General features: G+C 42.0%; 1 protein-coding gene and 1 long non-coding RNA gene across 7 annotated transcripts in view; one reads left to right on the top strand and one right to left on the bottom strand.

The window, feature by feature from the left end:
- The window catches only part of ANKRD6 (ankyrin repeat domain 6), a 211,382-nt gene that overhangs the window by 83,191 nt on the left and 103,417 nt on the right, over positions 1-24,774 (bottom strand). Inside the window, exon 2 of one of the 5 annotated variants that reach the window (XM_027057255.2) lies at positions 8,770-8,848. The exons of 3 other annotated variants lie outside the window; for them this stretch is intronic. The gene's annotated coding sequence lies outside the window, so the exon portion shown is untranslated. Of the gene's footprint in view, positions 1-7,585; positions 7,786-8,769; positions 8,849-24,774 lie in introns of those variants that run through there. One more of the 5 variants, XM_053222470.1, reaches the window with a different exon arrangement.
- Positions 377-7,571, top strand: LOC113598769 (uncharacterized). Of its 2 annotated transcripts, XR_008298475.1 has the most exons (4): positions 377-1,258; positions 3,322-3,755; positions 5,348-5,464; positions 5,820-7,571. It is a non-coding gene; the product is annotated as an uncharacterized LOC113598769 (long non-coding RNA). The 2 variants fall into 2 exon arrangements; XR_008298476.1 differs by lacking the exon at positions 5,348-5,464.

Here is a 24,774-nt window from a genome sequence, read left to right on the forward strand (position 1 = left end):
ATTCTCTCTCTCCCTCTCTCTCTCTGCCCCTCCCCCATGTGTGTGCATGCTCTGTCTCTCTCAAAATAAATAAACTTAAAAAAAAAAAAGAATTGAATCCACTCCTGCTAGGACAGCAAGTAAGTGAAAGCTTCTTTGTGTTTTGAAACATACTTATTAAAAATACCTATGGGGCACCTGGGTAGCTTAGTCAGTTGAGCCTCGACTCGATACAGGCTCAAATTGTGATCTTATGGTCCTGAGATCAAGCCCTGCATCAGGCTCCACTCTCAGTGTGGAGCCTGCTTGGGATTCTCTCTCTCTCTCTCTCTCTCTCTCTCTCTCTCTCTCTCTCTCTCTCCCTCCCTCCCTCCCTCCCTCCCTCCCTCCCTCTGTCCCTCTCTCCTGCTTGTGCACTCTCTCTCTCAAAATAAATACTTTAAAAATATTCCAATACATGCAAATACAAAGAAAATGCTGTGCCAAAAGGACTGCACTCTTCACCCCAGACCCTACCACACATTCTAATTTTGAAGGCCTGGAAGATACAGACATCTTTTACAGTTGCTTCCAGGCAATCCCAATGCTCCTTTCAACCTCTAAGATGAAGGAATTGGCCATGAGACGACTAGGAAAGATCTGGACTCTATGTGCCTTGCTCTAACTCTTGTTCACCATGACATTCCAGGCAATTCATTTTGCCAACAGCTCTGAGAGGCTGGGGTTAAATGATCACACATAAAACACACACACACACACACACACACACACACACACACACACACACACACACAAAGAGGACCATGGTGGGATTAAAGATGGCTGTTTACTATGTGAAAGTATTGGCCAAAATGTGAATAACTTCAAAAAGGTAATTATTATCCCTCCTGCCCCAACTTGTTAATCATCAACTTTTCTCACTTCATCTGTATGTTGCCCAAAATGTGGTTAAAGAATAGCAAGGAAAGAAAGAACCTCCACAAATCCACCTGCTCTGCTCACTGGAAATGCAACAAACCCGGAGAAGGTATGCTCCAAAGAGAGGACTCCTCTCTTAACCATGGTCAGAGACCCCTGGGATGCATGAGGAATCTCGGTTGAATGAATGAGCCAATGAAAGAATCAAGCTGAAACTCAAAACAGAGAAACAGAGCTGGAAAATCCACTGGAAATTCCCAGGGTCCCACTGAAAGACTAGTTTAGGCTTTATGTTTCCCAGACCTTTCTACAGTGTAGAAGTTGTTTTTGGAAATGCTGGATACATTCTCTCTTTATTCAGGTAATCTGTGGTATCTGTAAACCAATTATACTGAGCTTCCCAATACTGGGTTTGTCCCAATATTGCAAGAACACTCCAGGCACAAATGGCAGGAAGCTACAATATTAGCTGTGACTTCCAAACTGCTCTCCCTCCACAACCACATTGTTCATTTACTCATTTGTTGTCTTTGCACACTCAGCCTGAACTGCCACCTTCCCCTGTATCCAAACTTTCCTTGCAGTGAGCATCTGAACGTCTCAATACAATGGCCCAATTCATACAAATACTATTAAAATTTCACTCATTTTACTTCAGAGCTTAGCTCCTGGAGATAGAGACATCCTTGCTGCAAACTAGTGCAGCCCACCAGCTGAGGTCACGAGCTCCAGTCCAGCAGCACTGGCCAGTCTCCCCAGCAACAGATGCAGGGGTCAGCAGGCCTGTAGTACATGGACAGCCACTCCCCTCCGGTCCCAGACAATAAATTCAGCTCTCACCCACCCACTGCCATGGTTGCAAGCTACTGAGATAGCCTCATTTATATAACTACCTTTGGTAAACAGCCCTTTATAAGTCTAGCACACACTACTATTCACTTTGTTTTAAGACAGAAAAAAACACTACAGTTGAGAAATATTGTCCAGACTTTTTTTTTTTCTTCAGTTACAACTACTTAAGAATGAAATGCTCCCCACTCCCCACCCTATCCCACCCCCTCCACCATGGCCAATACACAGCCTGCCTGAGGCACAGGGATTTGTTGCTCACAGAATTTTGGATACCGCTCCCACCATCCCCCCACCCCCAACTAGAATTGCATAGAAAACTGCCTGCAAAGTCAGGAACAGAATCCCAGGTTTCCAGTTCCTAGTCTGTGGTTAGTATCATCCCTATGTGCTTGGGCATCTCAAGTTCATTCTCAATTGAAATCCAGTAATAGCGTCACTGGTAGGATGCCCAGTATTCACCTACAGTTGCATATACACACAGGGTGGGTGGGAAAGAATCAAAGTGGCTGAGTCTTCTTTTCTGTTTCCTCTCTGTACCTCCATCCTTTTGGAGGAAGGGGTTTCTCATCTGACACCTCTGAACTGACAAATCAGGAAGGCAGAGGCGGGTTGAGGGAGAGGAATAAGGAGGATAGAGGACCTTCACCAATGAGTGGGGAGGGTTGAGGAATAGAGACCTAGCAACTAGTCTGCAATCAACGAGTTAAACTTCACTGCCAACCTGTTGGGTACCTCGGCTGTAGCAGCCCCATTCCCTCATTCAATCTGAGCCTCCTCTTCCAAGTAGATCAGCTATCATTCAAGACACTTCCCACTGTTGGTGGTGAGGAATTTCTTCTGCCCTATATCTATCAATCACATCCTTCTTTGTCACAATGCTCACTTTCACAGCATTCTGGAGAAAAACATTAAATGCAAACATACTGCCAGCTCTTTAAGCAGAAATGAAATAAATCCATGATCATAAATATGCAATGAGCATCCTGAATCCAGAAAGGTATTTAGCTTCTAAGAAAGATTTCCCTGCTTTGTCCTAGCCCACCGCCCCATTTTCACTGCATTCCAATTTGCAAATGCTTTTTTTCTCTCATCACAAATGCTAGAGGGCCACACAGCTGCTTGGTCTGTGATGCGATCTGTTTTATTTTTATAGCAAAAGGTCTATGAGGTTTGCTTTTGCTGCTTTCTTGAGGATTTACAAGGAAGTCTCCCGGTACCAATATCCCCAAACTACTACATTCAGTTTCCTGACAGGCAACATATTTTAGAAGAGACCTGCAAACAGAAGTCCCAGCCAGGCATATGCATACCCCACCCAGAGACAGTCCACAAGCACCCAGAATCAGTGGTTAAGGGAGCACCATCAGTTACAATAATTCGCTTTGCTCCCACTGCTTAAAACTCTGTAGTGAAGAGAGATCGTACTCACATCCGGGGGTCTGTCCTCCCCATTCTACATGGTGTTCTGTTGCTGGGTAATTGCTGTCAATTATTTCCTGGAGACATGATTAGCTTCCTAGGGTTGTCACGCCCAGTGGGTCTGCAATCATTTACTTGCCTTTTTCCCTCGAGCTCTCTCTGCCAACTCTGGCCAAATCACATCTGAAAGCTTATTAAGACATCCATTCAGCTCACAATGTCGTGGCTTCCTCCTAGTCTGCTCGTCACAGCTTCTGAAAGTCTTAGGGCTTCAGGTTTTGTCAGACTGCTCCCTTCTGCCGGCAGAGGACCTGTAACACTGCCTTATCGAAGAGTCAGGGAATAATTCACAAATGGGAGGAATGCTTTTGAATGAGAGAAATGAAGTCTGAACTCTGCCAGCAGTAATGCCAGGAGAAGAGAGGGATGTGCAGGTTGTAAGGGAGGGAGAACGAAGGAGGGGTCAAGATCTATAATGAACCACCTTTCTGGTGACAACAGTCCACCCTCCTTGGCAGAGAGTTCCAGCACAGCGACTGCAGCCGCACGGGAGACAAGAGGCTGGGAGAGCAGCTGTTTCAGTGTTTGTAAGTCCAGAGTCTGTCTCACAAATGCTCCTCTGAGTCTCTGTGGGGTGGGGGAAGGGAGAAGACAGGGAGCAAAACTGTTCAAGTGCTGTCAGTGGTCCTAAACATCACAGGGGTGAACTCCAGACCACTTGTAGAAGCAACAGAAAACTAACTCCCAACTGAAGCAGTCCTAGAAAGAGTAGAAAGTCAAATTTCATTTTGACTTGAGCCGCATCACCACTTTTTCCTTATTTCTAAAGCAAGAATTATTGGTCCTGAAGATGGGAGAATTAATGTCAACGTAAACCCTCCCTGATCAAGACCTTGCCCCCATCTCCTTGAGGATAGCAGCTCTTATGGGCAACAGGCTGGGATTCTGCTGTGGCCATTATCTGGTTTATACCAAAGGCAGAACAGCCAGACTCACGGCAGTGCGTTACAGGCAGACTGAATTCCGCTGGGGAGACAAAGCGCCAATAGAATGACAAGCTTATTTTTAGCATACAACAATCGTACTAGTTTAGCCAGAGGTGGTGACTGCTGGATACTGCCATCACCCCTAGGGGACCAATCAGGTTAGAACAGAGACTAATGTGACTGACTCCCTACGTTAAAGAAACCGGCCCTGATGAGTCTCAGCGAGGGCCCAAAGGCCAGATGAGAAATGTAAACTGAATGTGACAGAAGTATAAAGAAGGGAGTGGTTACTTTTCTCAAAGCTTCTGGGACATTTCCTTCTTCTGAGAATATGTATTCCACAGGTAGGGACCCTCAACATAATACTATCAATGAGAACAGTACAGCACTGGCCATTCACAGAGCCTGGTGTCCACAAATGCTATCTCCAAAACACCAGGACAACAGGCACAGAGCAAGCCCATGACTCATTTTCTATACCTCACTATTGCAAAGGAATGCGTATGCTACCTGAAGTACAGTACTTCTGACACTTACTGAATCTTTGAAATAATCACCTTTGCAGGAGGCATATGGAAGCTGTTGCAGTAAAAAGCTGAGTGACATCAGGAAACCTGTGACATACTCTACCATAAAGAAAAGCTGCTACAAAATGTAAAAATAGTACCAGAGGCATAAAAATATCATTGAATGAAGTTATGACTGTCAGAAAGCTTGTGGTGTAGAGACCTCTTCTTTTCACATGGGACATAATTACTTGTTGACTGCCCAGCACTGCTACATCACCAGAGCCACCAAGCTGGGGCTACTGAAATCACATATGCTGATATCTGCATGCTCAAAATCCAGAACAGGAGTCATTGCTGAGCTTTCTGCGGTCCCTTCTTTCCCCAGATAAGGCAATCATGACTGTGTCTGTGCTCTTACAGTTTTCTATAAGCTTCCATTATGGGCTGATTTGTCTCCCCCCCAAATTCATATGTTGAGGCCTAACCCACACTGTGACTGTATTTGGAAATAGGGCCTTTAGGAGGTAATTAAGATAAAATGAGGTCTTAAGGGTGGGGCTCTGATCTGATAGGATTAGCGTCCTTCTAAGAGAGACATCAATGGAAGTCTTTCTCTCCCTCTCTTTCCCTCATTCTCCCCCTCATCATACTCCTACCCACCTCACCCCCCACCCCCATTCTCAGAAGAAAGGCCATGTGAATACAGAGCAAGAAAATGGCCACCTGCAAGCCAGGAAGAAAGTCCTCACCAAAACCCAAACCCTCCCGGACCTTGATCTTGAACTTCCAGCCTCGAGAACTGTGAGAAAATAAATTTCTATTATTTAAGCCACTCAATCTATTATATCTTGTTATGGCAGCCTGAGCTAAGACAGCTCCCCTCATGGTGGAATTGCTGGCATGGACTCAAGATCAATATTCCTACTTAGACTAAACTCCTTGAGGACAGGAATTCTGTTTTGGTTATCTTGTATTCCAGTACCTGGCATGGTTCCTAGAACATAGCTCGTCTTTAATGTGTGTTATGTGGATGTCAGAAAAAACTAATAACTAATTGCTTTCCCTAGTCATTAACTGGTCTTCAGGAGCCTGTAGATCCCATGAGAAATAGAGAAGTGTCACCAAGTCAGCAAACCTTTTTCTCCTTCCCCCACAGATGAGGCAGGCTATGGCTCCTGAACCTCCAAGAGAACTAAACAGATGTAGTCCTTCTCCTGTCTCCCTCCCTCCCCAAAATAGAGGACCACAGCTGCTGGGAGAAGAATTACCAGCCTCAAGACAGACCCGACCCAGTGACACAGGTCTGTCAGCACCCCAAGGACTGGACAGCGCCACAGCCCCTCCAGGAATTTTCTTCTCCCTACCCTCAACCCCTGTTGGGTAAAACCACAAACACTAAAGACAAACCAAAACAAGCAATATCAAATTATAATAAAACCAATCCCCACACATTAGTCTACCTTCCATGCATACATTTCTCCCTCCCACTTCTTAAATCGCTTTGATCAGGCTTCTTTCTGCCCCCAATTCTCACTAAACTGTTGATGTTGAAGACTGTGGGCACAAAGAACTATAGAATCAAGGAGAGGATTCTTTCTTGCTTAGTGTGCTATGGGTGAAAGGGAACAGCAAAGTTCTCACAGAAAAGGGTAGGTCTGGGATGTGTGATGGAAGATATGTAGGATTTTGTTAGGTAGAGAAGGGTAGAGGAGATAGGCCAAAAAAACCAGCAAGAGCAAAACAGGCAGCGTGGTCTGCAAGTGCACATCATGAATGGGAAAGACACGCAAAGAGACTGTTGCAGCTGAAGCTTATAATACATGGGCAATGATCCAGAGATCACGTTGCAAAGTTGGGCTGTGAAAAAAATTTCATATCATGCCAAAGACATTGGTTTGTATGTTGCATTTGTGATGGGAGCCCTAGAAGTTGGTAAGCAGAATAGAAACTAGTTATTTTTTACTCAACTTGGAATTCAAGAATTCCAAGAATTGGATTAAGTATAATTATGGGTTGATGCTACACTTTCAAGATTGTAGGCACATGGCTTTCTTTCTCTTTCTTCATTTATTTCTTCTTTAATTCCTTCCTTTCCTCTCTCCTCCTTTCTTTTTATGTTAATAGGTTTAGGTTTACAGAAAACTTAGCAGAAAGTACAGTTTCCATGTGCCCTCCACCCATTACTGCCCCTACCCTCTGCCAGTTTCCACACATTTTGCATTGGTGTGGAAAATGTTACAATTGATGAGTCAATATTGATACACTACTATTAAATAAATCTATGGTTTACATTAGGGTTCTTTGTGTTGTATAGTTGCATGGGTTTGGACAAATGTAAAATGAGGTATATACACCATTACAGTAACAAACAGAATAGTTTCACTGGCCTAATGCTCCCCCTATTTATCCCTCCCTTCCCCCAACTCCTGGCAACCACCAAACTTATTACTATCTCTATAGTTTTTGCCTTTTCCCAGAATGTCATATAGTTGGAATCCCACAGTTTATATAACCTTTTCAGTTGGCTTCTTTCACTTGGTAATATGCATTGAAGTTTCCTCCATGTCTTTTCATGGCTTGATAGCTCAATTTTTAATCACTAAATAATATTCCATTCTACAGATATGTCAGTTTGTTCATCGATGCACCTATTAAAGGACATCTTGGTTGCGTCCAAGTTTTAGCAATTATTAATAAAGCTGCTATAAACATTCATGTGCAGGTTTCTGCATTATACTTTTAAAAAAATCTCATTTGGGTAAATACTAAGGAGTACCACTGCTAAATCATATGCTAGGAAATGTTTAGCTTTATAAGAAACTGCTATACTATCTTCCGAAACAGCTATAACATTTTGCATTCCCATCAGCTGATTTTACATTGACCTAATTGCCAAATGCAATGGTGACTTTCAGTTCTTACCTTATATGATTTCTCTGTTGTATTAGGCACTGCTATCGTTCCTTCATCACACTTCCTTCTCCTTTGGTTTCTGTGACCCAGTCTCTCTTCATTCTCCCACCATCCCTTAAATTATTTATTTTTCTCATTCAGGGGCTCTTCTTTCACTGGTCCCTTAAGTGCTGCAAGTCCCTGAGATTCTATCCCTGATTGCCTTATCTTCTCATTTTCTTCTCTGGAAAAATCTCAGTTACCCACCTCCCCACCCCCCGCTGCTGCTGCCCACATGCTCCTCTGCTGCCTAGATACAGACTTCTTTAGCCTCAATCACTTACTCTGAAGCTCCATATTTTAAGCACCCAACCATTTAACAGACATTTTACTTGGATGTCCCCCATCAACATGTTCACAACCAAATCATCATCCTTCTTTCAAACCCATTCCCCTTCCTGTGTCCCCATCTTGGTGAAGGACTCCACCTTTCATCTACCTGCCTACTTCTCTAAACTGGAACATGCCTCCCATGCCTGATTCTCCTTCCCCCACTTCCCCATTCCATAAATTACCAAATCCTTCTGATTTGAGACAGTAATGCACAGAGATTAAAAATGAGAGTTTTGAGATCAAGATTGCCAGGGCTCAAATCTCAGCTCTGCCACTTACTTTGGGCAAGTTTCTAATGACTCTAAGCCTGTTCTCTCATGCATAAAATAGAACAGTTCTTACCTCACTGGGTTGTTGCAAAGATTGAATGAGCTATTACACACACTATACAATGCCTGGCACATAGAAAGCACTCAGTAAATATAAGCATGGCTATATGATTGCTGCTTACAGGTGCTTTGATCTGTTCTCTCTTCTCTAGTTGCATTGCCACTGCTTTCAGTATGTCATCATTTATTTTTTTTTAATTTTTATTTATTTTTTTAATTTACATCCAAGTTAGCATATAGTACAACAATTATTTCAGGAGTAGATTCCTTGGTGTCCCTTACCCACTTTGCCCCTCCCCCCTCCCCCAACCCCTCTAGTAACCCTCTCTTTGGTCTCCATATTTATGAGTCTCTTCTGTTTTGTCCCCCTCCCTGTTTTCATATTATTTTTGCTTTCCTTCCCTTATGTTCATCTGTTTTGTATCTTAAAGTCCTCATATGAGTGAAGTCATATGATACTTGTCTTTCTCTGAGTATGAAATCATTTCTTACCTGAACTATCACAGTGGTCTCTGACTGGATGCTAAAGATGTTTCTTGAAATTCTGCTTGTGATCATCTAAACTTGGAAACTGGGATAAGAAAAGTGAAGTAGTTTTCAGCTTGTGAAATGGAAGCTGCTGATGCAGATGAGATTTTAACAAGGGAAAAGTAGGCCAGACTAATGTCCAGGATGCTGACAGTGAGTGTACTTTGGCTCACAGTACATCTTCAATAAAAGATAACTTTGCAGACATCAATATAACCTGCCTGGATAGTTGTTGGGATTTATTAAACTAGACCCTCAGGAAAGATAGAGCCATTGAGCCCATAGTGTTAAATTCTCTCTCTTTGGACTGGGCCTTAGAAGATCACTGAGCCATTAAGATGTAAGTTCCCCTTTCTGATATGTCAATGATAGAAGAAAGGGAGTAATGAGAAACTTCTCTTCTAGTTTGTTTCAAGATGGCAAAGATGGCAAACAGACAGATGAGCTGCACTGCAGGAGGAGTCATTAACACTGTGCCCATCTGCCAAGCAATAGTCTGCTAAGTGGCAGCACCTAGGTCTTTGGTACAGTTATTTTGCCTTTGTTTATGGACCTCTCATCCTCTGTGCCTCTGGACAAAGAGCATCTTATGACCAGACCATTCAGGGGTTATGGAGACTGTTAATCACAGGACAGAAGTTTGCATGCACTCCTTGTCTCAAGTCCTGCCCACTCCCTCCCCGACCTTAATATATGTGATCGCTGTCAGAATGCTCTTTGCGCAACAACTGTGATAGTGCTTCCTCTTTGCTTATAACCCTCATGACTCACGTTACCCCAGAACAAAGTCCAGTGAGACATGACCTGGTCTTACCTCTCTCTCCAACCACCTCCTCTGCTGACACCCCACCCACCCACTCTGCACTCTGGCTTGGCCACAAGTGTACTCAGAACACCTTAAAAGAACCATCCTGCCATTTTTGCTTATAATACTCTTTAGATCTTTTCCAAACTCTTTCTTATCCTTCAAACCTGATTCAAGGTGTCCTTCTCTCAGAAGATTCCTCCAATGTTACTCTATCATCCAGGCTCCCAAGGCCCAAATCCAAGGTACTCTGAGCTCAAATCCTGGCTTGGCCACTTATTTTGGACAATGTATTTAATAAATCTAAGCTCCTTTCCTCAGGGTACCTGGGATGTGGGAAAGATCTAAAAAGCATTGTAAGCAAAAATGGCAGGACGGTGCTTTCAAGGTGTTCTGAGTACTCTTGTGGCCAAATAGGAAGAATAACAGTTTTTACCCATTGGGCTGTTACAAACATTGAATGAGACCACTACAAAATAATGTAACGTTTAAACCTCACTGTAAATATTTACCAAACCGGACTGCAAGTGTGTGATGTCAGTACTCTTGGCCTCTCTTCCTACCTTCTGATTAAAAAGCCTTTCTGTTCACTTCCTCTTCTCTAAGGAGAATGTCCTAGCCTAGCCAGAAAGGCTCCTGGACTTTAGGATGCAGAATTAGAGACAGCAGAGAAGAGAAAGGAGAAGGTTGACTTGTCAAAGGAGGCCAAACTAATCTGTACAACAAAGAGCTGGGAGAGAAAGAAAGAAATGCCATGCAGGACAGAGAATGGAACAAGAGTTTCTGCAGGGTGGTGGTAAACAATAATAGACTTCTGAACATTGTGGAATGTGAGAGAATTTGGGGGAGTGGGGGAGGTGGGGAAGGGGATGTGAAAATTGTTACTGGGAGTTTAGGAACTGGGTTTCCTTTAATTTTGTAAGAGCAACAAGTAAATGATGACTATTTTTTTAAATTACTTTTGGTCTTTGGATTATGATTCTTTGACTGTGTCCCTACAAACACTAGCCCACATGAAACTGAAATTCTTTAGGGTTACACTTGTTTACAAGGTCTTTGCTCTCAGACTCAGCTTCTCCAGACACAGGGACTGTGTCTCACTCCTTTCTGTAAACCCAATGCAAGCACACAGCCTGGCGCATGGCATATAAACAATAAATGCTTTGCTGAGCAAATAAACATATTTACGCTTATACAACCAGATCATAGACTCCTATGAACAAGTCAATGCTCTTATTTTTCCAGGTGTCCAAATAAATCATTAAATGCTGGAGTTCAATGGTGGCACCCAAAAAGATACGTCATTGTCCTAATCCCCAGAGCCTGAGTACTAAATTATATGACAAAAGATATATTATGTTAAGGATCCTGAGAAGAGACAGTTATCCTGGATTATCTGGGTGGGCCTGAAATGCAATGACGTGAATCCTTATAAGAGAAGCAGAGAGAGTTTTAAGACAGGAGAGGAGGCCATGTGACCCCAGAGGCAGAGATTAGAGTGATGAGGTCACATGCTACCTGGAGCCATCAGAGGACAGATGAGAAAAGGAAGAATTATCCCCTAGGGCCTCCAGAGGGAGTACAGTCCAGCTGACTGACACCTTGATTTTAGACTTCTGGCCTCCAGAACATGAAAGAATAACATCCTATTGTTTTAAGCCATTGAGTTTATGGTGATTTGTTATAGCAGCCACAGGAAACTAATACAAATGCCTTATACATAATGGATGTTCAATAACTCTTTGTCAATTACCTGTCTGGGTCACTTAGAATCGCAAGCTATGCTTCCTTTTCAAAGTCACTCACCCACACTTTGTGGTAAAGAGCCAAGGGTTCTACTATGTCGCTTCAACACTTGTGATGGCTGTTGTAACCAAGGGGCCCCTCACTACCATCTGAGAGATCATCAGGTTCCAGGGGCTAAGTGTTTGCTGACTGCATATTCTTACAGAATGTCCTTCACCCATTTCTTCAGGAAGGATAGTACAGTAGGGGAGCACTTGACAATGGCATGATGCCAACAGGAGAAATGTGTCATGCCATGGAGGGTGGACAGCCACCCTTACTGGGACCACTCCAACGGGCAGCCAACTCAGATTGAGTACTCAGCAGTCTACCTACAGGAAACACCACTGAACTGAAAGAAAGCAATGTCAGACTTTCAGTTCCCAATTCTGTACAACAGCACACACACACACACCATAAAGTTGCTTAGGCAACCCTGCAGACGCAATTTCAATTATGGTAAAAGGAAGTCTGAGATTAACATGAGCATCTGCTCAGAAGTAAACATCAAAATATGTTGCCACTCTAATTTCAGCATTATTTCTTCTACTTTGTTCCTCAGAGGACAGAGGCCTTCTTCTCTCAGGGCTGGAGGAGGTCTCCCAGCCATCAAGCCCATGACCCTGTGGGAGACCATTCAAACTCCCCCAGCCACACACACAGTCTGCTATGTGATCCTCCAGAAATTATTAAGTCTGCTGGACCCAGTTTTCATATGAGTGATCCCATTTTAATCAATTGCACTGTCAGTAAAGTATTAACATAATATCCCTCCGATACTAGAGTAAATACTATGATGCATCTCACTCCTCCTTCTCACCTCCCATTTCCCCTTATCCACATGACTTTCTTCAATAGCTCTTTCACAACCAGCAGCTTTCAGCAAGCATGGCCGGGTTAGATGTAATTTGATAGTAATAGTGTCTACCACCTATAAAAGGAGACATCCAGTGTGATGGAAATGCTGATATGACATCAACTGTTTCCACACCACTGTTTGCAGAAGACTATACACACATGGATTTCCCATCTCAATTCCCTTTTAAGAGTGGCTGAGGTAGGAGTGGGTAGAAGTAAGGGCAGAAGAAGGTTATTTAAACACTCCACCCACAGAGTGTGCTTCATGACTCTGGGCAGGTTATATAACTTTCTCGAGCCTTAATGTCCGCATCTGTAAAATGGGAATAATAATGGTAGCTACTGGCTTCATCAGGCAACTGAAAGAATTACCTGTGGGAGTAGATGACAAGCACTTAATATAGCACCTGGCACAGAGTAAGCACTCAGGAAATATTAATTGTGTCTGTGCACATGTATAAAGTTGACCAGAGGCTAAATTCTCGAATTAGATTTCCAAATCTTTCCCAACATTTAATCATTCTTCCATTTCTTCTTTATAGTTCCGAGGGGCTGCCCCAGGAAGAGCTTGGTCCCTTCACTTTTTACTCAATACACAGCATGACGTGGTGTTCGATTTCAGCACAGACCTTTGCTGGGATCAAATGTCCCTGTAGAGGAGGAGAATTAGGATTTCAAGAAGAGCCAGTCATCAGGGAGGCTCTGCAGTCTCTCCCCATACTCAGGCCATCACATACTGACAATCAGACAGGTGCATGCTCGGTAAGATGGACTCTGACCTGTTAGACTCCACACCCCAGGAAAGTGAGGACCTATGTATTAGACGGAGGGCAAGCTTCAGGGGAATGCTCTGCCTGAAGTCAGTTTTCCTCACATTCGGATTCTCCCTATCCCTGCTCATTTCCCAGCTCAGACTTTGTCTAAAATTAGTTACTGTTCCTATTTTCAGTTTCAGTTATAGATTAACCATAGGCAGATTTGGTCCTACATTCTTTTGCCAATAATTACATCGCATGACAAACACACCCAGTTGTTATCAGCATCAGTTACAGTGCATTATTTATTATTTATTTATTTACTTTTAACGTTTATTTATTTATTTTTGAGAGACAGAATGAGAGAGCACAAGCAGGAGAGGGGCAGAGAGAGAGGGAGACACAGAATCCACAGCAGGCTCCAGGCTTGGAGCTGTCAGCACAGAGCCCAATGCAGGGCTCAAACCCAAGACTTGTGTGATCATGACTGGAGGTGAAGTAGGATGCTTAACAGACTGAGCTACCCAGGTGCCCCTATGGTGCCTTATTTAAAGTTAAAATTCTGCCACATCTTTACAAGGAGAAGAGATTCCTACAGTGAAGGCAGCAGGAAGAGAAATGACACTGACCTTGAATTGCTTATATATGCCCAGAATTAGCCCCAGAGATATTTATCCCCAAGAGTTTTAAACAATCTTAAAATAGTTAGGTCTCTCAGGAATTTCTCATTATTATCATAGTCAAACTATTTCCACAATGAAAATATATTTAATTAGTTGAGCTTCAGCAGTTTTCAGGAGACGGGGTCAACCTGAGAAATTACGAAGCATGAGAACCTCTGTGTAAGCATCCTAGGTGAAGCCTATGCCCTCCCTCTTCTGATAGTTTTCTCAGGGAATGAGGCTGTGCTTGTCTTCAGTGAAGGGTGTGTCTGGATTTGCTGTGATAGATGAAGCTTTCATTCTGGGGCTTCAATCACTCTTCTTTGGGACTCAGGCCTTGGGAAGAATCCACAGACCCCCTCCAGCCCTTCTTCAGGGGGCTTCTCCCCAAACCCTGGGTGAGGGACAGTTCCACGCGTTCTGGGCAGATGGCTTCTTTGGCGGTCATTTGTATCTAACCCAATGTCCAAACAAAGAGCCTGGTGGAAAGAGGGCAATAGAGAAAAAAGGAGAAAGGCGGGGAGGAGGAGGAGGAACACAGGAGGAACATGAGAAGACTATGAGCCACCAGAGTGACAATGCACCCAAGAAGGTGGGGGGCACACTCAAGCTCAATCCCTTCCGATCTACAATCTACCCGTTCCCAAACTACAAGTGTTCCACCCAGCCCAATCTCTGCTCAGTGGGTATTTGGTAAATTAATGCAGGGATTCCTTCTGACAGAACATATTTATTGCATTTTCATAGTCGGTATCATGTTTAGCAATATTTTATTTTAGAATTAAAACTAGAGGTAAGGAAAACTTGAAAACAATTATGTATATGTATATATTATGTGTGTGTGTATATCCATTCTTTCTCTTTAAACTTTATAATATACAGGGGCACCTGGGTGGCTGAGTCAGTTAAGTGTCCAACTTCAGCTCAGATCAGGATCTCACCATTCATGAGTTCGAACCCCACATCAGGCCCTTCCCCATTCAGGCTCTGTCTTCTCTCTCTCTCAAAAATAAATAAACATTAAAAAATAAATTTAAGGGGCACCTGGGTGGCTCAGTTGATTGGGCATCTGACTCTTGGTTTCAGCCCAGGTCATGATCTCACAGTTTTGTGGGTTTGAGCCCTGCGTCAGGCTCTGCGCTGGCAGCTCAGAGCCTGCTTGGGATTCTCTCTCTCTCCTCTCTGCCCCTCTGCCACTCAAACTGTTTCTGTCTCTCTCAAAATAAATAAATAAACTTAAACTTTTTTTAAAATTTATAATATACAGAGAAGTGTACAATGTGTTCAACTTTCAGAAACAGAACAGACCTGTGTACCTAGAACCTTAGTCACCTAAATAAACCACCAGTAACCCAGAAGCCCCCCTCATGCACTTTTTTTTTTTGACAGAAAGAGAAAGTGTGTGTGCAAGCACGCAGGGGAGGGGAAGAGGAAGAGGGAGAGCAAATCCTAAACAGGCTCCGCGCTCAGCATGGGGCTCGATCCCACAATCCACAACTGTGAGCTCATAACCTGGGCTGAAATCTGAGCTGAAATCAAGAGTCAGATGCTTAACTGACTGAGCCACATAGTCACCACCCACCCCATGCACTTCTAATTACTACTTTTACCCCCAAGAGTAGCCACTCTCCTGATTTTTGACAAGTTTTGTCTATTTTGAGCTTATATGAATGGAATCAAACGGGATGTCCTTTTCCGCCTGGCTTCTTTCAGTCCCCATTTTATTTGTGAAATTCATCCATATGGTTGCAAATAGTTCTACTCCATTCACTCTCATGGCTATATAGTGTTCCATGGTATGAAAATTCCACAATTCATTTATCCATTCTTCTACTGATAGGCTTTTGGTTAGTTTTATGTTTTGTGTATTGAAAACAATGTGGCTATATACATTCTTACATGCGTGTCTTTTGGTGAAGACATATATGCCATGTGTACCTACGGAGTGGAATAGCTGGGTCACAGGCATGCATGCGTGTATTTGAATTCAGCAGATGTTTCTATGCATATTTCTCACCATCATGTATATCCTCTCGGTCTATGTGAATCATATAAGGCATGTGAGAGTTCCAGAGGCAGGAGTGCTGGGCACTGGATTTCTGTCTATTCCTCACTATTCTGGGAGGTACTCTGCCTTCAAAAAGTCATATAAGGAGAATAAACCTTTAACTCTAGTTTGCTTTTGTTATTTTTTATAACTATGTTAGAGCAAAAGAACTATCACTGCCTGAATATCATTAACTGGAAAATTACCTGCAGAGGAGGCTGACCCCGGACGGCACAGCCCTCTGTTCTAGGTCAACAGCAGTCTTGCCCCCTCTACCACTGGAACAAATCCCTCCACCCACTGGACGCACATCAAATGCCCCATGGATGAAAGGACGAGGACACCAAGGACAGCCTTTTATTTAGTTCATGGCTTGTTTTTGTTAAATTAGACTTAAAAAGCAGTTGAATATATTCCAATGGTGAGAGATGAAAATGGAAATGGAAGCATAATTGCTCATGTGTAAATCATGTGCTCCCTGGCCCACACACGGAGACTCAGGTTCACACTGCTTTACAAACGTCTGCATGCCACCAGACAACTTTATGAAAACAGTAACAGAGCTCCAGAGGAGAAACCCCCTCCGGGAGACGGCTTCTCCATACTATGATAGGCTTCTAAAGCACTGCCTCGGAAACTTCCTTGTTTTACTTTCATACGTGAAAAAGACTCCAGAGTTTTCAAGTAAAAGTCCAGGGAAGTCACAGACATACCATGTGAATCAGCACTTCCCCCTCCCAGCTGTATACATACACAAGTGAACTGAATACACATGACCACACAGAAACCCGCATACAAACATGTATACGTGCATACCTGCATTCACAGCAGCATTATTCACAACCAAAAAGTGGAAATAACTCAAATGTCTGTCAGCCTGATAAAATGAACACACAAAATGTAGTGTATCCTTACAATGGAATATTACTCAACCATAAAAAAGAATGAACTACTGATATATCCTATAACATGGATGGACCTTGAAAACATTAAGTTAAGTAAACGAAGCCAGACACAAAAGATCACATATTGTATGCTTGCATTTATATAAAATATCCAGAATAGGCAAATTCCATACAGACAGAAAGCACACTGGTGGCTGGCAGGAGTGAGGAGAGAGGAGAATGGGGAATGGCTACTAGTGACTATGGGGTTCCTTTCTCTTTTTAAGTGTATTTATTTATTTTGAGAAAGAGAGTACATGAGTGGGGGAGGGGCAGAGAGAGAGGGAGAGTGAGAGAAAGAGTGAGAGAGAACGTCCCAAGCGGGCTCCACAGTGTCAGCGCAGAGCCCAACGCGGGGCTCAAACCCACCAAACCACAAGAGCGTGACTGAGCTGAAGTTGGATGCTCAACCTCCTGAGCCACCCAGGCGCCCGCGTATGGGGTTTCTTTTCGGGGTGATGGAAATGTTCTGGAATAGGTAGTGGTGATGACTGCACAACTTTGTGGATATAGTAAAAACCACTGAATCTGTATACTTTATAAAGGGTGAGTTTATGATACACGAGATATTTCTCAATTTTTTTAAATGTCAAGTGAAGACCAGGGCATTGAAATCAGACAGCTGCTACAGGCACTATGCTGTGAGCAAGCCATTTAAGCCCTCTAAGACTCAGTCTCTTCCTCTACAAAATGGAGATAATAAAAGAATGATCTCAAATGTCTACTGTGAGACTCAAGATGATAGTGTTTGGCACAGTGACCACATAGAAAGTGTCCAAATAAACTATTGCTGATGTTAAGATTACAGAAATAGTAGAAATTGGCTTATAGCAAATGCACCTTTTGACATCCCCGGAATACACTCACCAATTATTTCTATCAGACGCACTAAAGGACGTAATTTTCTATACAATATATAAGGAGTTTCACTAGTGAGCTTTGCCGCTCAGTCCTAAGGGGGAAATCCTGCCATAAAGGAAGACATCAACAAGCAGAAAAACAGGGATGCCAAGAGTTGTCCCCAGAGTTCCTGAGGATAAGCTGCCAAGGAACCTTTGTTGGCTGAGAATCAGCTGAGCAGGATGCCATCCCTCCCAACACCCCCAGGGCCTGGGAACAAGGCACCATGCTTGATGGCTTCCCACCTTACCCCGTCGTCCTCAAGTATGGGCAAACACATGAACACTGGGGCCACAGGACAAAGAAGAGGCAGGTTCCATCACTGTATCTCTGAAACTGCTCAGCATGCTGCCTTCCTGGAGGTGGCAGGAGGAAGGTGTCATACTCTGGTTTCCCATCTCCAAGATCCACCTCTTACCAGAACAACCACTGCCCCCTACACCTGCCTAAATTTGTTGCTGGAATGCATCAAATTCAATCTCCTAAATAACAAGTTGTAACAGGATCTTTCTAGTTATCAGTTTTAGCAATGCCAACGGTCCTCCATAAATCAGAAACTTCCTTGAAAGTAGTATTTCAGGGGTGACAGTTCAAAATTAATCCTATAATTACCAAGGACTGAAGAAACACCGACTGCAGGGGGCGATCCTCTTCATGGTCCTGGGGACTGCTCATCTTGGTGAATGCCAATCACAGTGAGAAGATCCTCTTTTTTTCTTTTACTTTTTTCTAATTGTGGTTTGATGCAATTTTTAAAAAAATGTTTTAGAACATCACTGATTCGCTGTACTGTTCCTTTCTCAGAAATTATTTACATATGTATAAAAACTTCTGAACTAGTATATACATTTCTTCCCTTAAATTTTCATGGCTTTGTTGGGTGTCAACATAGCTGCTAAAAATCAGGTGGTTAACAATGGAGTGGGATAAATTTAGGATTCACTACTTACTGGTTATTTTATTATGGAGAAGCTACTTAGCTTCTCTGAGTATCAGCTGCTGCTTTTGTAAAATGAACATATTCTGTATTTAATGGAACGGTTAGGGACATTAAGTAAGATAGTGTTAAATAAGATAATTGACACATTATGTTATAGAAATAAGATAATGAATCCAGAATGTACACAGATACCAGCTTTTAGTAACCACTATTATTATCACTATTATGGAATTAGGCAAACATGCTTGACTCTAGTTCAATATTGCTTTCCTTGAAAGTTAGTCCATCTTTTGGGGTTGGAGACACTTGAGGAAACTGACTTCCTGTGAACCCTGTGAATGTATCTGTCACACAGGAAGTTCTGGATTTAAATGATGGATTTCTCTGACCTTGTCTTGTATATAAAGTCTCACGGAAACCTCCTGTTTCAGTCACTTGTGTGTGCCACTTCATCATTCTCTTGATTTCGCCTAGCCATCCACTGCTGCTACAACCAAAACCACTGACCATAGACCTACACAGCACCTCACCTGGGATGCAGTTTTTTTGACAACATGGAGTGGGTTTCCCTCAGGACACCTCTTGGCACAACCTATGTGTGTGGTGAGTTTACACAGATGGAGCCACCCTGAGACTTGCCATGGGGACATTTTGTGGGCAAGTCCCAGAATTCTGAACTCCCCAATTCCCTTGGACTTTCTGAACACCCAAAGCAACTTTTACTTGCTAGAGGAGAGCTGCCTCTTCTTGCCTAGAGACCAAAGACCTCACCTGAGGCCACTGCCTCATAAGGTGATGCTCCCCTTCCTCAAAATCCTTCCATCCCAGCCAATAATTAGGGTCAGGTTTCAGCACCATGTGAGGAAACAGAGTCCCTGCGCTTGCAGGAACTAGCTTCATAGTGAAGGACTTTCAGGTTCCAATGCTCCGTACTGATGGAACTGAGGGAACACATGGGTCCGAAGGAGGGTCAGTGGGGTGAATGTCGGGCTTGATTGGTGAGAATTTATTGACACAAAAGCACTGTCTTGTAAGTTGTGGTTTAATACCAGCCACAGACACCTGAAGCTGGCATGGTTCCTGGAAGCCTGGGCCCAATAGTGGTCTACAGAAACTAAGAGAGATGCTGGAACAGCTGTAGCAGAATATTGAGGGAGGAGTCAAAAGTGTGTGCTAGACTGGATTTATTATGAGAGAACTAAAGAACTCACTATCTGAACATGATCCCAGAAAGGCCAAGAGGTCACTTCCTTCCCTAAAGGGATAAGGGCACTAATGAGGGGGATGGCATCATGGAGAAGTCCAATGGTTCTGTTCTCTGTTGATGAGTTGACTGTAGAAGATGCTGCCATAGTATTGGGCTCATATGAATTAATGAGAAATGATAGGATTCAAAATAGCAGGGGCCAGGTGGTGACAAGTAACCATCAAAGGCTAGGTGGATGTAAATACCATAACTGACAGCAAGGCCACAGTGGCAAACAAGGGGCTCTGATCATTAGGAAGGAATCTGTGGCAAAGCTAATTGGCCATGGGCAAGATGGGTAGACAACTGACTAGGATGTTACTTGATTTGTATAAAAAAGACAGTGAGCTGAGAGCAGAAGGTTGATATCAGTTGCTGTATTCATAGGTTCACAGGCCACTGGCTGAGGAGTGGTCTTGGGGAAGGACCCTGCAATACCACCACACAGTTCATATGATAAAGATTCCTCTGATCCTTCTATAAAAGGACACGGAACCACGTACTAAGATTGTTGGTACTGAGGAAAGTAGGGTGCCAGATTTTTCCTGTTGGCTATGGGTCCAAGCTGACCCTGATCCCATGGGACCAAAATGGTAGTTCTCCAATTGGAACAGAAATTTATGGAGTCCAGGTGATGAATAAAGTTGTCACCATGTCTACTTCACAGTGGGTCTAGTAGGTCCACAAAACCATCTTGTGGTTATTTGTGGTTATTTTCCCAGCCTCCAAGTGTATAGATATACCAAATATATATATATATATATATATATACACACACACACACACACACACACACACACACACACACACACACATACACACCAAGTGTATAGACACGCCTAGAAACTGGCAGAATTCCTGTAATGATTCCTTGTCAAAGAGTCAGGACACTCTCTCTGTAGAATAGGAAGACCTATCGAGGTTATTTTTCTTGTATCTGTAAAGCAAAACATAGTATACTGTCCTTGGATTATAGTTGGCAGTCTGAAAAAGTAAAGTAAAAGGTAGTATATATTCTTTTACAAAATTATATGAAGGAACATTCACATTACATTTGCCTTTCATCATGTCTGTTATTCCTTACGTGTCCATGATATTTAGCGACCTAACTTTTGCCCAGTATCAGGCAAGTTGAATATAAAATACCATAAAAACCCCAAGAATGAATACACATTTGGCAATTTGAGATTCAAAAGTTAAAAGATATTTATTTGGGCAAATGAAATCCATACTCTCCCCACAAAGTTACCTTTTTTTTTTTTAATGAGCAGAAATACAAATTTGTTAGATAAATAGAAAGAAAAAAATGACACCAGCTTCTGAAATTGTATTGGCAAGAATGCAGAGAAAGGGGAATCCTCTTGCACTGTTGGTGGGAATGCTAACTGCTGCAGCCACTGTGGAAGACGGTATGGAGGTTCCTCAAAGAGTTAAAAATACAAGTACCTTATGATTCAGCAATCGTGCTCCTGGATATTTACTCAAAGAATACAAAACACTACTTCAAAGGGATACATGCACCCTGATATTTATATAGCAGCACTACCTACATTAGCCAAATTATGAATACAGCCCAAGTTTCCACGAATTAAAGAATGGATAAAGAAGTGGTATTGGTGGCGGCGGCAGTGGTGGTGGTGGTGGTGGTGGTGGTGTGTGCACGTGCGCAATGGAATATTATTCAGCCACAAAAAAGAATGAAATCTTACCATTTGCAATGACATGGATAGAGCTACCAAGTAGAATGCTAAGCAAAATAAGTCAGTCAGAGAAAGACAATTACTGTATGATTTCACTCATACATGGAATTTAAGAAACAAGCAAAGGGAAAAAGAGAGACAAAGCAAAAAAGACTCCTTTTTTTTTTTTATTTTAGAGAGATAGAGAGAGTGTACACATGCACACGCACACGTATTGGGAAGGGGCAGAGGGGGAAAGCGAGAGAATCTCAAGCAGGCTCCATGCCCAGTGTGAAGCTCAACTCGGGACTTGATCTCATGACCCTACAATCATGACCTGAGCTGAAATCAAGAGTCGGAAGGTCAACCGACTGGACCACCCAGGTACCCCTGGACTCTATTATAGAGAACAAACTGATGGTTACCAGAGGGGAGGTAGTGGGGGGATGGGTTAAATAGGTAATGGGGATTAAGGAGTGCACTTGTCATGAAGAGCACTGGGTGATATCTGGAAGTGTTGAATCCCTATATTGCACACTGAAATTAATAGAACACTGCACATTAACTAATTGGAACTGAAATTTAAAAAAAAATGGTGAGAGCTATTTCTCTATGCAAGAAATCACTAGAAAAGCACTACCAAGTACAAGGACTTTGAGAGTGTCAAAAGGATTTTGTGTCCTATACTATCCATGCCTCCTATGCCTCCGGATGATCAAATAGTTGATGAGATGAAGTTTCTCTTTGTAGAAGTATCTCATAGTACAGAAGCACAGAGATAAATGAAGGAAGAATGATAGAATATGACCACTGTATATTGCCTAATGAATTCATGGATCTCAGCAATCAACAGGTAATAACATCACAGAGAGAGACAGCAGCAACTGGACACTGTATACTTCCTGCCGGAAGTATATAACACCAAACGTTCCTCCCGCCCTCCAAAAAGAGCCTGACTCTGACCAAGCTTCCAGGAGATCTAACTACCAATTAACAGGAAATACAAAGAACAGAGGGACATGTTAAAGGACACCATGGGGATGGCTTTCTTCTAATTTGACTTTTTATTTCTAACATGTCTCAGTTTTTTAAATTATATCTGTAAATATAATAAAATTGCACTAGCAAAAAATTTTAATATATAAAATACAACCCCTAATTTTTATTCATAGATTAAAAAGACATAAAATAAGAATTAGGAAAGCTATACAAATTATTCTTTGAAAATGTGCATATAGGCAATTAATAGAAAACTGCTATTACATTCCCAACTTTCTGCCATTCTGCAGTCATAACTAAATAAAGTTATGAAAAAGTAGCAATTGCTCATATTATGAGGAATAAATGCTTACATATACACTTTGAATAAACACTCTGTATATCACTATTTAAAAATTTTAATGTGAAAAATCAGCTTGCTTCAAGTGTGTTAACCAGTGTGACCTAAAATGGATTAAAGACAACACTACTGGGGCACCTGGGTGGCTCAGTTGGTTAAGCATCTGACTTTGGCTCAGGTCATGACCTCACTGTTTGTGAGTTCGAGCCCCGCATCAGGCTCTGTGTTGACAGCTCAGAACCTAGAGCCTGCTTCAGATTCTGTATCTCTTTCTCTGTTCTTCCTCTGCTCATGCTCTCTCACTCTCTCTCTCAAAATTAATCAAAACAAAAAAATAAATAAAACACTACTTACTGAGGATATTTATATGAATTTTTTCCAGGTTTAATAAAAATCATAGCAGAAAAAACAGTCTCACAAAGGTGTGACTTACAGGAATGGAAGAACAGATTTTAATATAACTTTAGCAAGCTCAAGATATTCACTTTTTAACCTTTATCTAAAATGAAACAACAGAAGTTGCATTTTCAAAATTTATCTTCAATCTATAGTAGCCAATTCAAGTTATCTTTCAATGAAATAAATGGACTTCTAGATTCATGACTTTCCTCTACATGCATTTTCTTTTGATGGACAATTAAATTCAAAAATGTTTGGTCAAATTCAAATGATGTTTAGTGACCACTTGTTATATATGTACAATATCATACGGATATTCTTCATTGATTGTGGTTGTAATTAATGGAATATGTCATAACAATCAATTGAAACTGCTCTTCTGGGGCGCCTGGGAGGCTCAGTCAGGTAAGCATTAGACTTCTGCTCAGGTCATGATCTCAGTTTTTGAGTTCGAGCCCCGTGTCGGTCTCTGTGCTGACAGCTCGGAGCCTGAAGCCTGCTTCAGACTCTATGTTTCCCTCTCTTTCTGCCCTTCCCCCACTCTCTCTCTCTCTCTCTCACTCAAAAATAAACATTAAAAAAAAATTTAGAAACTCTGCTCTTCCAAGCTTTTATTTCCCTTTTGATCTTATTTGCCATTGAAAAACATGTTGCTTTTCTTCTTTGCACAAAAGTATTAAGGTGATTAAAATACCAAAGATATCACATAAATTTTATGTGGCTTTTTATCTTGAGAAACACTAGGAGTTCTTACACTTGACAGAACTTTTTCCCTCAAAAACCATCACACTTCTGTATGCAATAACTATTGTTTATGATTAGCTTCCACTTAGCACATAATAAAGACAATAAACTCAAATTTAATAGATTAGCCTTTATGTAAATTCATAATTTTTCTTATATCACTAAGCCTACTGCTTAATTCTGCTGACATGTTTTCATAGCCAAGACATTCGTGATGAAGGAAGCAGCATTTATTTACTTTCTGACACAAGCTTCTCCATCATCATAATTATTCTGGAATGTTTTCTTATCACCCTAGCTGCAGCATTAGAATGTCCTCAATACACAAAATTTAAGTCCAAACCACATTTGCTGATAATACTCATGTGACCGAATGTTACAGCAATGTCTAATTGCTAGAACACTTTCTAAACATTTACTCTGTACTTGTCACAAACCAGCACCAGACCACACTTTGAGAAACATTGCTCTGTTTCTGACCTGATTTCTTCAACAATAACAACAAAAAACTGCAGAAAATAAAAAAGAAGAAATGTAGAGATTAAGAAAGACTTAAAAGACGCAGCCAATTGTTACATACAGCCTTTTTTGGATTCCAGTGAGGAGAAACTTAAAATTTTATGTGACAATCAGAAAATGTAAATAATTACTGAATATTTTATGATATCAAGGAGTGATTGATTTTTGAATGTATGATAAAGACACTGCAGTTATTTACCTTAGAAGAGTGCTTTTAGATATACAAACTGAAATATTCACAGATGAAATAACAGGCTGTCTGGATCGGTACAAAGCAACCTGGTTTTGGGGGACACGGGTAGAGATGAAATAAGATTGGCCATGCTCTGAAAACTGTTGAAACAGAG

Source organism: Acinonyx jubatus, chromosome B2 (assembly GCF_027475565.1).
Source record: "Acinonyx jubatus isolate Ajub_Pintada_27869175 chromosome B2, VMU_Ajub_asm_v1.0, whole genome shotgun sequence".
Lineage (NCBI taxonomy): Eukaryota > Metazoa > Chordata > Mammalia > Carnivora > Felidae > Acinonyx > Acinonyx jubatus.